Source organism: Garra rufa, chromosome 20, assembly GCF_049309525.1.
Source record: "Garra rufa chromosome 20, GarRuf1.0, whole genome shotgun sequence".
In the NCBI taxonomy this organism is placed as follows: Eukaryota; Metazoa; Chordata; class Actinopteri; order Cypriniformes; family Cyprinidae; genus Garra; species Garra rufa.
The window spans coordinates 10,992,205-11,003,556 of record NC_133380.1 but is presented as its reverse complement, the minus strand read 5'-3'; positions in this window follow the sequence as shown (position 1 = coordinate 11,003,556).

Here is an 11,352-nt window from a genome sequence, read left to right as displayed (position 1 = left end):
GATTCAAATATAAATAGAATGATGATGGTACAGTTAACAAGTACAAGCCTGGGCGACAGCCCCTCTGCAACTGGAGTGGTTAGCCAAGCTTAGGCCGGTTCTACTGGGGTAGACGGTGCTATATACCCTCAAACGAAAGCAAAGCAATTGAAGATCTGGCAAACAATCCAGTGTGTTTTTGCAGCGTTGAGAAGTGTTGATTTCGAACAATTAGAATCAGTTTGTCAGAATTCACTGACCGCTGAAAGCGCCAGATCGGTTTTTATTGCCGTTTTGCGCGCTTGTGAATCATCTCATGACTAAGTGCAGACGCGATGTAAATAAAAGATTCATTGTGTACGTTAGTTTAGAAAGCTTTATTGATCACAACGGAACTTTGTGAGATCTCTATGAACTAAGATTTGTGACACTTTTAGTGATAATAAAGGGAGCTCGCTTTGCACTTTCCATGCCATAATCTATTCAGAATTTGTATGAAACTTTCGTTTTTCTTATGTTTTGGGAAATACATCTGCATAGTTATGCTGGGTTCATTCTCGAAAGAGCGGTGACTGACACAGTGATATCAAGCAATTGACGGGAAAAAAAATCCCCTTAGTTCAATTTTGTATGCAATGGCAAAGTGAATATATTTAGTTTCGTTTTTTATTTAGTTAATTTAGAAAAAAGTTTGGAGCATTTTTTGTTCGTTAAATATAAGTTTTTGTTTTTTTAACGAACAGCGCTCAGCGGAAGACTGTTAGTCTGTTTGATCAGTTTGCCTTCTCAAATCATCACGAATTGCCTAAAATAAAATCTATAGATATAAAACAGTTCAAGTATAGTTTAAAAGTTAAAGATACATGTGCGCGATTAGGCGCATAGTTTGTGCAGAGAGTGGAAGATAAAGCCGCTTTGCAGGTCATCGAGGCACCAGCGCAATCACTTGCATTTTTTCAGTGGAAGCAATTTAAAATTATCCATCATTTTAGCTCACAAAGGAAAGAGTAATACATCAAAAAACCTTACAGTGTTTTTATAAAATAAAGAAAACAAAAATGATGCGCTTTCTGTCGTCTCATTCTTGAACAGGAGTTCTTAACAAAAATAAAGGGAAATGCATGCCTCACAGACATGATAAACATATCTATAGAAAGCTTTAAATTATTACTTAACGAAATAAAAATAATAAAACGAAATAAAACAAATCGAAAACAAAAACTTGTTCATTGTGTAATCCGTAAAGATAAATTTCTCTCTCAAGGCGCGTCCAAAAAGGAGATGCAAGTCAGGATCTTTGCGAAATTGACTCAGAATACACTTTATTAATATATAATTGAGATATGTCCTTACTGTTTCCCCGACACATTCATTATTTATTTTTGCCTGTGCTTTATTGAACGCTGATCTCTTCCAGCTGCGCCATCCGAGCCGGTCTCGAAAGTAAAAGCGAAAGTCTTGTGTTGTTTCCACCAGCGCGGCATTTTTTTTTTTTCTTCACCATAATTGATGGATTTCTAAAATATAAAAAAATGAGTAGCCTAAAACAGGCCCGATGCCGGCCCTGACATAATGTGAAAATATGAAAATTATGTATCTGTGTCCTGTTATTTATTTTTTTGGTATGCATTTCAGAAAAAAAAAATGGTCAGGATTCAGGTGTAGTTGCAAATAGTGATTAATCCTGATTAATCCACTGAAAATTCTGATTAATCTGATCAAAAAATTTTATCATTTGACAGCCCTAAAAATATATATATATATATATATATATATATATATATATATACACACACACACACACACACACACATATTTATTTATATTTATTTATTTTAATTAAATTAAATATTTTATTGTAGAATATATATATATATTTTATTAAAATTTTAATAATATATTAATTTAAGTTAAAATCACCTTGCAAAGTCTAAAAAACAAGATAAAAATGACTACTTAATTTAAAAATACAAAAAAGTAAATTGTCAAGACTTCTGTGAGTGCAGTCTTTTTGTCTTAAATTTTCAAAATTATTTCAAACGTTTTGCAGCATAATTTTCCTTATAACTTAAATGTGTCACATTTTTCACGTTTATCATTTCAAACATGTTGCAGAATTATATTAATACATTAATAATAATGATTCAAACCCATGTGATTTCCATAGAACTAAAGAATAAGAAGTTTAGCTGAATGTTTGACTTGCTTCTGCACAGTGTTGCCAAGTCTGTGGCTTTCCTGCGGAATTGAACACTGTTGCTGTGGGTTGTTTTTCATGTCCTTGGGTTGAAGAAACCCCAATAACATGATATTTAGCTGAGGGAAACTCTGCCAAAATAACTGTATTTTACCTCCTTCCAAAATATGATTTGACAAGTTTTGGGCTTTTAGTAGCAATTGAATGGGTTTCGTTGTGAAAACCTGGCAACCCTGCTTCTATACAATAATTATTGTATAAAATGATTTTTCATCTCATTTGTGTTTGTTCATATTCAGATTTGTCAGACATGCCGTAAAACAGGTTTGATGCCAGTGATGCCAAATGTTTAACATTTTATGTTTTGCATAAACTATTCTTTTAAGAGTGCATATCACTGGAGGGTGAACCACAGAGCCCAAGGGAAAAAGAAAGAAAAACCTAGCAATCTTTTTAGCATCTGCATGCTGTTAAATACTCAACTGTTGGCATAAATGCAGGACAGAAAATTCAATCAGCAAATGTGATTGATTTGGAAAGTTGAGGTGTTTGAGCGAGTTTTCTTCACACCTCGCTTTGCATCAGGTCACTGATAAGGTTTTCCAACAGCCCAGATTTCGAAATTGGATTCATTGATTTACGAGAGGAGGTAAACGACTTTTTACTACTCTCAAAGGAAAATATTGTAGGTTATTTGGACCTTGAATTATTTTCTGTCTAGCTAAACTCAGCCAAAGATGATCAAATTACCCATTATAGGCAAATGGGCGGCCCACAGCAGCAGTCTTTTGCATCAAAATGTATTTTGTCTCTCACAATCTGGTTACTGTTGAAGGACGACATTAATTTTGCATGTCCGTTTTTGCAACACAGGATCACTGCCTTTTTTTGGTAGATATGTGGTTGTTTTAGACACGGTTTACTAATTTAATTTAGTTTTCGGTCAAAGCGAAGACCTCTCATCTCCTCATTCCTCCACTCCCGTACCATCTTCTCCCCTCCCCTCCTTTTCGCTCCTCTATCAGTGAAGAAGTGCATTAGAGAGCTCTCGTTTTCGCTCGTGTCTCTGTGTGCCTTATCAGATGAGATAAGCTTGAGTGCTGAGGTTCTAATAGGGTTCCAGCCCAGCGGGATTCTCCTCACGTGCCCAGAGAACAACAAACACATACATCACTGCACCCCGAGATCAGCTCCACTCCACGACAACAAAGACACTGCCCAAATCAACCACTTTCTTAACCATCAAGCTTCCAGTTTACGGATTGTGCCTAGAATTTGCAATTAAAGTCATATTCAGAACTTACTCATCCTAAAATCACTCCAAAACTGTATTACGACATATTGATATTTTTCATGTCAACATGTGAATTTTGACCAGAAACGATGCATTGTCACTAATTGAGCGTATTGTAATAAAGTATTACAATAGTAATCTTAAAATACTAGTATTGATGGTAGTCTTTCATTTTCAAATGTTAAACCATCAAGCTTTTCTTTTGCACACTGCGTATATAAGCAAATCACACTTCCCTTTGAAACATGCATATATTTAATTATTATTTATAGCCTTTGCGATTTGATAATTATTTGGAAGCATTATTTTCGCTATGGAAAAAAAATTAATTATTTACAAAAATAAAAAGGGTAAGTGCGATTTTTTTTTTTAACATTTCATACTTTTTTGATGTTTTTGACTCACTTTTCTGACTTTTATATATATATGCTGTATATAAACTATATATATAAAGATGTGTTTAAAGCTATAAATTCACAATTCTGAGAAGAAAAGTTGTTGGATTTTTATTTTTATTCCAATTTATTCTCAGAAATCAGAGAGAAAAAAAGTCAAAATTTTGATTTTTTTTATCTAACAATACTTTTTTATATCTTAAAAATCTGAATTGTGAGATAATAATTTACTTTAAGTTTTTTTTTTTAATTCTGTGGCAGAAACAAAGATGTAAACTCAAATCAGAGGAAACAAATAAGAAAATATATATAGAAACTGAGAATTGCAAGAAAAATGTCAGAATTCAGAATTTTCATATTGCAATACAATTTTTTTTTCCTCAGAAAAAGTTTCTCAGATGTTGCTATTTATCTTAAAAATCTGAATTGTAAGATAAGTTTAAAGGTAAGTTTAAATGTTTTATTCTGTGGCAGAAACAAAGATGTAAACTCAGAAATCAGAGGGGAAAAACCATAATATCTATATAGAAACTCTATATAGATATTTTTAATTCTCAGTACTGACTTTTTTTCTCAGGCTTGAGAATCTGTATCTTAAAAATCACAATTGCTTTTTTAATTTTTTTTATTCTGTGGCAGAAACAAAGATGTAAACTCAGAAATCAGATGGAAAAAGTAAGAATATATATATAAACAGAATTGTGGGATGTAAACTCAGAATTGCAATCAAAATTCAGATTTTTTTTCTTGCAATACAGAATTTTTATTTTTATTCTGTGGCAGAAACAAAGATGTAAACCCAGAAGTCACAGAGAAAAAATGTCAGAATATTTAATAAGTGTGAGATATAAACTCAGAATTGCAATAAAAAAAAGAATTCTAAACCTTCATTTCACAATGCTTTTTTCCTCAGACTTGTGAGTTTACATCTTATATCTGAATTGTGATATAAAAATTCACAATTACCTTTTTTATTGTCTACTACATTGCGGAAACAAGCTTTTATGTAATTTCCCCAAGTCATATCACAATTTCGAATTTCTGATTAATAGACCTAGTGCGCAAGTTGAATGGACTGCTTTTATGGTGCATTGTTGTTTTTTATTTATTCTTGTCCCCTTTTTTCCACATTTCACTTTATGTAAATTAATAAAGTATAATGAATATTGTTCCACAGAAGCCATATAGTTTAGGAATAACATTAGGATAAGTAAATGACAGAATTATCATTTGTGGGTAAATTCTGTTAAAAGCCGGTTTTATTGTGTTAAGGTATTTAAAACATTTCGGAAATTAACTCATAAGCTTATTATTTGCCAGTGAAACAGGTAGCCCCGCCCCCATGCCCATGCTATTGGTTAATTCAGTGTTGCTGTGTTGGACTGACTAGAACACTCAAACAAAAAAATTTTCTAAGAAGCCACAGAGGTACAGAAAACAAAAGGCATTTAACATCCAAAACATTGACAAGGCTTTTTCACAAAGTGCATAAAACACAAGAACATCTGCCTTAGCAACAATGAGCTTTACCAGGTACTTTCTAGAGGGCAGCTCACCTTCCAAATATTAGTAAACCATTATAAAACACAAACACTAAGTGGAAGGCCAGTAATGAGAGAGATAAAAGAAAGTGGCAGAGCGAAGAGAAAGAAGAGTGTTGGCGGAGATAACTCCCGTCTCTTCATTACTCCCTTCTCTCTTTCATTAAAAGCTTTTTCCAGATCCTCTGCCCCCGGCTGAAGACTCTGAAGAGAAAGTGTAATTGTGCATGGGAAATTAAGTCTGCGACTTGCGACACTATTTAAAATACTGAGTCCCCAAGGGTAAGGAAGTCTGCTATGAAATGACAACCGGTGTTGAGGAAGCTACTTTGAAACTCTAGCTTGTCAAGCTACAAGCTCCTCATGACTTAGTAGTTGAAGTAGTTTACAAAAATAATTCAATTCTGTCATTGTTTACTTACCTTAATGTCATTGCAGGGCTCTACAGTGCGACCTGCGTTCGACTATGAAAAAGTATTTGGAGCACCAGTTCGTTACTGCAACTTTTTTCTCAGAATTGCATGACAAACAAGAAATAAAAACTCGCAATTGCAAACTGTAGTCAGAATTGCATTTTTTCTCAGAATTGCGTGATATAAACTCATAATTGAGAGAAATAAAGTCAGAATTGCAAGATAAACTCGAAATTTTGAATCTTTTTCTCACAAATGGGAGTATTTATCTAACAATTCTTACTTTTTTCTCAGAATTGCATGATATAAACTCATAGTCGATAGAAATTAAGTCATAATCGCAAAATAAAAACTCGCAATTCTGAGTTTTTTTCTCGCAAATGCGAGTTTTTATCTAACAATTCTGACTTTTTTCTCAGAATTGCATGATATAGACTCATAATCAGGAGAAATTAATTCATAATCGCAAAATAAAAACTCGCAATTCTGACTTTTTTTCTCGCAAATGCAAGTTTTTATCTAACAATTCTTACTTTTTTCTCAGAATTGCATGATATAAACTCATAGTCGATAGAAATTAAGTCATAATCGCAAAATAAAAAATCGCAATTCTGACTTTTTCTTGCAAATGCAAGTTTTTATCTAACAATTCTGACTTTTTTCTCAGAATTGCAAGATATAAAATCATAAACGAGATAAATTAAGTCATAATCGCAAGATAAAAACTCGCAATTCTGACTTTTTCTTGCAAATGCAAGTTTTTATCTAACAATTCTGACTTTTTTATCAGAATTGCATGATATAAACTCATAGTCGATAGAAATTAAGCCATAATCGCAAAATAAAAACTCGCAATTCTGACTTTTTTCTTGCAAATGCGAGTTTTTATCTAACAATTCTGACTTTTTTCTCAGAATTGCATGATATAGACTCATAATCGGGAGAAATTAAGCCATAATCGCAAAATAAAAACTCGCAATTCTGACTTTTTTCTTGCAAATGGGAGTTTTTATCTAACAATTCTGACTTTTTTTTATCAGAATTGATTGATATAGACTCATAATCGAGAGAAATTAAGTCATAATCGCAAGATAAAAACTCGTAATTCTGACTTTTTTTCTCGCAAATGCGAGTTTTTATCTTAAAATTCTGACTTTTTTCTCAGAATCGCATGATATAAACATGATATGATATGATTCAGTTGCCCATTCATAAAGACAGTCACTTGCTTTTTTCGTAAATGAATCAACCATTCAAACAAATAAATGATTCAGTGATAAAATCAGTGTCTTGTCGCCACCTACTGGCAGTTTTAGTTTAAAGTATAATTTCAGTTATTTAAATCATTGAATATTTCTATATTTAAAATATTGAATTCATGAATTTAATTGCACTCAGCCTCCTCTGAGCCTCATTACACGTCTGAAAATACACCTACAAGCCACTTTTGTGTTCTTCTATGCCACCTCTGGTGTACAAACTAATTTTATTAATACTGATTTCACATGATTGGGAACTTATTCTTCTTATTCTACTTGTTCTTATTTTATTGTTTTAATTAGAAATTTGATAGTGCTCTTGAAAAGAAAAGTAAGCATAGATCTCTGTTTTGCATTGCTTGCTTTCTTCCATGGAACACAAAAGGGGAATTTTCAGTAGACACCATGGCAACTGTTTTGAATTGACTAAAATTGACTTTAAATGACAAGATTCAAATATCTAATTTAACTCCATGACTCCATGATTAATTCACAGGGGTTAACAATTATTGGTATGACTTGAGGAGACTTGGAATATGACACTTGATAGAGTAACTAGTTATACTTCCCTTACTCAAATGGTGTTTGCAAGTACACTACCATTTGACTGAAGTTTGACCATTGATGTGCTTATTTAAACACATTGCCAGCTAGTTGTTCCATCATTAGTAGAAAAAGAGTACATCATCACATTTTTTTCTGTAGCCGTGTGACTCATGAAGCATGAATTAGAAAGCTCTTATCTTGATGACAGATTGCTTTAAAAGTGCTGTGTTTTCTCCTCCAATCAAATCTCGCATTCATTCTCTTGCGGTAATTTTAATCAGTTAGTCTGGCGGAGTGCACAGGCCAACATTTTCCCCTTGGGATCAATAATTGTATTGATGACGGGTCCGATAGAGGCAGTTCAAGCAACCCGTCTCCACAGAGCCACATCGATTTCATTTTCTGCAATCCATTCGAATCAGGTGGCTGCCAAACGCCATTGTGTTTCACCTCGCAGCGGACAGGCATTATCAATCACACACAGAGAATGGCCTGTCCGATCAGGCCAGAGTTATGTGCAGTCGGTCTTTCTCAGGGACATTGTCCCTGGCCTCCGCTCTTGAGAGATGAGATTCACCGGGGTGCTTTACACAAATGCCGACAGGTTGCGGTGCAGCTGTTGTGTGCTGGCCATAGGCACAAGTGTTCAATCTCTTGATGTCACACAATATGTGATGATTGGAGAATCTCTCAACTTGTTTTGTGTGTTGATTAGACTTAAATGGAGATGAAAGTACATCTTGACTAGTAATCATTTTATTAATATATATCAGTTGCCCCCTTATACTGAAATTGTGCTATAGCAGTGCCTTTACCTAAAGAACTGTTTCTGTACCACGGTGCAGATGATGATACAGTGGTAATTAATTATTTTAGTATTATTCATATAATATTATAGTAATTACTGATATTTTGAATTATCTTTAATATTTTACATTTTAGTTTAATCCGTTTTCTTATGCACTTTTGTCATTTAAAAAAAATGTATTTAGATTTATTTTTTATTTCAGTTTTAGTAATTGTATTATTTTTAATCAGTGTTGTTTTAGTGTCATTGATATGCTTTTATAGTTTTTGATAATTGTATTAAATTAGGTGTTTTTTATATATTGTTTTAATTTTTAATTTTACATTTTTAGTAATATTGTTGCACCATTTTTAGTTTTAGTTTTTCAAAAATATGTTTACAAAGTTTAGTTTTGGTTATTTTTAGTTTTAGTTATTTTAACTGAACTAAACTAAAATGAGAAATGCTGCCTTGGTTCAGTGATTGTATCAGACGATACAGTGGTAATTAATTACTTAGTATAATTCATATAATATTAATTACTAATATTTTGAATTATCTTTAATATTTTCAGTCATTTTTATTATTTGTTTTAACTTTTGTCATTTAAAAAATATTTCTATTTTAGATTTATTTTTACTTCAGTTTTAGTAATTTAATTACTTTTAATCAGTGCTGTTTAGTGTCCTTAATATGCTATTATAGTTTTTGATAATATATTAAATTAGGTAAATATTTTATATATTCTATTTTCATTTACATTTATAGTTTTAGTAATTTTGTTCATCATTAAAAACAATTTTTTTTTACAAATATATATTTAGAAAGTTAAGTTTTGGTTATTTTTAGTTTGAATTATTTTAGTACTTAACTAATCTAAGTACTTAATTAAACTAAATTTAAAGAGAGAGTGAGTGAGAGAGAGTGAGTGAGAGAGAGAGAGAGAGAGAGAGAGAGAGAGAGAGAGAGAGAGAGAGAGAGAGAAATACTGCCTTGGTGCAGTGATTGTATCAGACGATAATACAGTGGTAATTAATTATTTTAGTATAATTCATATAGTATTATTTACAGTACTGATATTTTAAATTATCTTTAATATTTTAATTTTAGTTTTATCAATTTGAATGCTCTTTTGTTATTTAAAAAAATCTGTTTAGATTAGATTTTATTTCAGTTTTAGTAATTTTATTACTTTTAATCAGTGATGTGCTATTATATTTTTGATAATTATATTAAATTAGCTTTAGTAATTTTGTAGCGTCATTTTTATTTTTTTATTTTTCCAAAAACAAATTGTTATTTTTATTTTTAGTTATTTTAGTTCTTAACTAAACTAAGTACTTAATTAAACTAAACTAAACAAAAATGAGAAATGCTGCCTTGATGAATGATTGTATCAGACGATGCTACAGTGGTAATGAATTATTTTAGTATAATTCATATAAAAGTAATTACTGATATTTTGAATTGTCTTTAATATTTTTAATTTGATTTATCAATTTTATGCACTTCTGTCATTTTAAAAAATATTTATGTTTCTGTGTTTATTTCAGCTTTAGTAATTTTAGTATTTTAAGTGTCATTGATATGCTATTATAGTTTTTGATAATTACAATAAATTATATATTTTTTATATATTCTATTTTCATTTTAAGTTTAAAGTTATAATAATTTTGTTGCATCATTTTTAGTTTTCCAAAAAATATGTTTAGAAAGTTTTGTTTTAATATTTATTACTGATATTTGTAATTATTTTTAATATTTTAAATTTGTTATATACCTTTTGTAATGCTCTTTAGTCATTTAAAAAAAATATTTCCATTTTAACTGAACTAAACTAAAATGGAAAATGCTACCTTGTATATATATATATATAAAATTTATTTTATTTTTTTCAGTTAATGTTTTATTATTTTATTTCAAGTAATGAAAATGTTATCAGATTTTAGTTACCAATTATAATTCTGATTTCAATTTTTTTCAGTTATAACATTTTCACCATTTTTAATTAAATTTATTAAAGCTTAATTTTTACATCTTATATTTATATTTGGTGTTGTTTTAATCAATTGGGGGAAAAATCAATCCTATTGTGCAACATCAGTTATTTAATGAATCAATTTTTTATTTTATTACTTAACTAAACTAAACTAGAAAATATATACTAAACTATAATAGAAAATGTTTTCTGGTTTTTAACATTTATAACAAACATTTAATTCTTTTTTTTCTTAAAAGTACTTATTTTATTTATTTATTTATTTTTTCAGTTTTTATTTGTACCATTTCTAATTCTCTTTTTTTAAGCTCATGTTTTTCTTCTAATATTTATATTTGGAGTTGTTTTAATCAATTGGAAAATATTGTGCAACATGAGTTATTTCATGAGTCTATTTTTGTCTGTTTCTGCACCAGTAAATCTGGGCATCCTGTGGTTATGTGCAAAACAAACAAAAACTATTTGCAAACATTTTCAACAAAATAAATGATTATCCCATAGAAAGTATCTACTTTCCTAAACATGATTTTTCATATTTCTCTCATATCGTTTTTTGGCTTAACGTCAGACCAGAGGACATGATGAAGCTGTCTGCCGGCCCTTATTAATGGACGTTCTGCGGTACCACAGCCCTAGGCAACAGAGGGAACTCAGATGCAGCACTCGATGCCACGTGAAGTGTTTCACGTATAAAATTTATCGCTGGACCGCCTCTTTGTCAATAACACCTGCCAATGTGAATGTCAGGGCGACGCATGAGAATCCATTAGACACGGCAGCAGTAGCCTGACCTGTGGCATCGCATTCAGTCACTGTAGCCTACTGTCATTTCTTTTAGGTCTCCAAAGAAATATTCGGAATGGAGTGTTAACCCTGGATCATAAAACACAAGAGACTGCCACGGGCCATTTTGACATCAGCCTCTGATAAAGCTCCTCAGAC